The 4,099-nt window shown below is 36.9% G+C and overlaps 2 pseudogenes; one reads left to right on the forward strand and one right to left on the reverse strand.

Moving 5' to 3' along the window:
• Positions 1-1,268: 1,268 nt before the first annotated feature.
• LOC118614108 lies at positions 1,269-1,389 on the forward strand (annotated as a pseudogene).
• Positions 1,390-2,306: 917 nt separating this feature from the next.
• On the reverse strand, positions 2,307-2,422 carry LOC118614087 (annotated as a pseudogene).
• Between the last annotated feature and the right edge of the window lie 1,677 nt (positions 2,423-4,099).

Below are 4,099 nucleotides of genomic sequence, written 5' to 3' on the forward strand. Positions count from 1 at the left end.
TGCCACGGCCCCTTAAATTTATTTAATCTGAAGCATCATTAGAAAATGTGAGCATTGAATATTAAAATTAATCTCCAAATCTGAACACTTTCCACATAATTATTTATCAGCCCTGGGATATCTAAAATCAAGTTTAGCTGGCAATCCCTTTATAAACTACTACAGTTGGTATAAATGTTACACTCACAGTTTTCATCAGTTGAGATGTGTTGACTGAAAATAAGGAACTCCTGACTAGCCATGGCTTCACCCATAAGAATATCATTACATCCCCACCAAGAACTCTGGGACAGGTGGTTCCAAGCTGCATACAAGCTCTCTGGGGTCAGAACATTTAACTGGTGTTTCTGCATTCCTCGTAGCCTTCCTTTGTAGCTGCAATTTGGCAGCTGCTATTCCAGACGTCACACAACTATATTCATGCAGAAAGCAGAGGATAAGGGATATGTTGGTGGTAAAATACCTTCTCCTTCACAGGCGTGGCTCTCGCTTTTATCAGGGAATGTTTTATCAAGGAGAACAATTGACTTCTCTAATAATATGCTGGCCAGAAGTAGTTAGCAGGCCCTTTCTGTACCAGTGCTGACAAATAGCATTCACGAGACTGGCTTAGCCCAGTCCTGATTTGTCACCAGTGACTGTAAGAAAGACTTGAGCATGTTGCTTCTAACAAATTAGGGGCTGTTGGCAGTAACTGCTGGGTAGCCCAATGGTCTAAACACAAAATAGTGCAGCAGAATCATCTGGACTACTGATTAAAACACAGATGTGGGGCCCAATCTTTTAAGTTTCTGCACCAATAGGTCTCATTTGGAACCTGAGAACATGCATGTCTAACAATTGCCCACATGATGTTGATGCCGATGCGCCAAGAACTAGCGAGGGAGGCAAACCTCACCCTCTGTGATGTGACTCCATTGGTTCCACGTGAAGTCAAGGGTTGTTGTTCACTTATTTCAGGCATAGGTAAGAATTAGCGTTGATCTCCTTTACAGTTGCAGACAAGGTGTAGCACTGGCCTTACCTACAGTTGTAGGCAAGAGTTAGTGGAGACCTCCTGTTCGGAGTGGGAACATCCCTCGAATAAATGTCAACCCTGATACTTTTAAAATCAATTCTGTGGTGTGCTCCAGCACGTCAAATATATGAGAAAAAAATTGTAAAATAATAAACACTTCATGTGCACAAAACAAATCAACTCTTTAATTCAAATTATTGGCCAGTACAAATCATTCAAGATAAGAACTCATTTAAGAAATTTAAATGCAGTCTATAGCCATGCCACCCTGAAGAAGCCCAATCCCATCTGATCTCAGAAGCTAAAAGCAGAGTTGGGCCTGGTTAGTACTTGGATGGGAGATCATCTAGGAAGACCAGGTGCTGTAGGAGTACAAAATAAAAATAAGCGATTGCAAGCTGACAAGCTCCTTGTAATCTGTGAGGTCAACCAAGGGTTGCCTTGCCTAAAAATTTAAAAATAAATAAACAAACAAACAAACAAACAAACTTTAAATGCAATACAATGTTGCCTTTTTCTCCAAACTCTTGAATATGTAAAAATTAGAAGAATAATAATATTAACACTTCCAAAAAACATTACATTCTGGAAAAGAGAAACTGGCATGAATTGCTAATCTCAAACCAATTAGAGGGCTAGAAAATTGGTCAAGAAAATATGTTTTAGAGGGTGAGGTTTAGGAAAATTGAGAAATCATATCTAAGAGACTACAAAACATATTTAAGAAGAATGATTTGGACAAAGTATGTGGAATACATTTTTTATTTCAGGAGGCAGATTTGAAAGCAGCAGGTAACATATCATTAAAGAATGTCTATTATTGGTAGCATATGCCATTGTTACATCGCTATTGGTCATCTATTATGTATCTAGTGTGGCAATAACATCCTGTTAAGTGTGTGGACAATATTTAGAGTCAACAGGGTTGATCCACATGAAGTCTCTAAGCAACAAACAAAGGCGCAAGAAAATAGACATTTTAAGGGCCATTGGCTCAAGAACTAAGATAAAGAGCATTCACACGTCCTGGGGTAGATGAGAAAGACTCTGCATAGAAAAGCTCTTCAGCTCAGATAGAGCAGTTTATTTAGAGTTAAGAGAAAGAGAGGGAATTCCAAGTCAGGTTAACAAAAATTGGTAAGAATATGGCAAAAAAAAAAAAAAAAATGTGAGAACGAAGAAACCATTCTCTCTGAATAATAAGCATAAAGTCTGGCTGATTCTAGGGTGAGAATAATAGTAGTTAAGAGCACACTTGCTTTTCTTTTCTTTTCTTTTTTTTTTTTAGTGCCTATAGCACCTGGTCTTCCTAGGTGGTCTCCCATCCGAGTACTAACCAGGCCCAACCCTGCTTGGCTTATGAGATTAGACATCAGGCTTGTTCAGGGTGGCGTGGCCACAGACCATGGACTATGGCTCCACTAGGATGTGAACCCAGGACGTTCTGTGTGTAAAGCAGACGTGCTAATCACTACACTATGAAACCACGTCCTAGCACACTTTCTTTTGAACTCATTGCTTTATCCTGGTGAACTACAAATGTGAGTAAACAAGCTTGTGGTGAAAACCTAGTCAATGAGGCATTTTCTCTGAGTGGGTTTCTAAGGATAACATTTCAAGGTTAAGGAGTTACTGAGTATATAAGCAAGTTTTATATAAAATAAAGAAATGTTTCGCTGTGCCATAAGGGATTATCTTCTAAACACATTGCATTTCGTATGTGTGAGGAGCCAAACAGACCCATCTGCGCTCCAGATGTTATTTAACCATCCAGAAACAACCTGGGCTCTGCCCGAGCCCCGTATTTGGATAAACACATATAACCCCGTATAACTAATTGCTCTTTTGTCATGAATCCTTTTATCTTCCTCTTTAAAAAAGTGCCATATTTTTGTCAATTTTTATTAGCACTTCCCACACATTGCCTGTGTTATTTGCTTAAGAAATCTAGGCTAATATCATAAAATTGGTTTAAATCTTATTACTTCAAAGACAAAGAATCCTTGGAGAAGTGAGAGTGAGAGAAGTAAGGCTTTCTCTTTTCATTTTGTGCACTTCTCTATTGTTCGAAAATTTTAATAAGCATTTACTATTTTTAAAAAATGTGGTTTTACAACTATTATTACTGTGTATCTCCAGAACTTTGTCATTGTCCCAAACTGAAACTCTGTACCTGTTAAACAATAACTCTTTAATCCTTCACCCCTCAGCACCTAGAAGCCATTATTCTACTTTCTGTCTCTATGAATTTGAGCATTCTAGGTACCACATCTAAGTAGAACTGTACAATGTTTGCATTTTTGTGTCTGGTTTATTTCACTTAGCATAGTATTTTTAAGATTCAGCTACATTGTAGCCTGAGTTAGAATTTCATTTCTTTTTAAGGCTGACTATTTCATTGTGTGCTTATACTACATTTTATTTATCCATTCATCCACTAATGAACACTTGGGTTGCTTCCACTTTTTTGGCTATTATGAAAAATGCTGTTATGAACATGGGTATATAAACATGTTTATGTCCTTGTCTTCGATTCTTTCAAATTTATATCCAGAAGCGGAATTTCTGGATCATATGGTAATTCAATGTTTAATTTTTTTTTTTGAGTTGCTCGAAAAATGTAAAATGATGCAGCTGTTTTCTATGTTAGCTGCATCATTTTACATTTTCACCAACAGTGCCAAATATTCCAATTTTTCTACATCCTCACCATCATTGTTTTTTTTTCTGTTTATTTTTAATAGTAGCCATTCTAATGGGTATGAAATGATATCTCACTGTGGTTTTGGTTTACATTTTCCTTACAATTAATGATGATGGACATCTTTTGGTGTACTTATTGACCATTTGTATGTCTTATTTGAAGAAATGTCTACTCAAAATCTTTGCATATTTGTTAATTATATATATTGTTGGTCTTCATTCTTTTTACATGGATATCCAGTTTTCAGTATATTATTCATTGAAAAGATTGCACTTTCCCCCACCAAATGGTCTTGACACACTTGTCAAAATCATTTGACCCTGTATGTGAAGGTTTTTTCTGTACTCTCTATTCTATTTCTTTCGTCCATGTGTCTG

Source organism: Rousettus aegyptiacus, unplaced genomic scaffold (genome assembly GCF_014176215.1).
Source record: "Rousettus aegyptiacus isolate mRouAeg1 unplaced genomic scaffold, mRouAeg1.p scaffold_m13_p_2, whole genome shotgun sequence".
Classification (NCBI taxonomy): domain Eukaryota; kingdom Metazoa; phylum Chordata; class Mammalia; order Chiroptera; family Pteropodidae; genus Rousettus; species Rousettus aegyptiacus.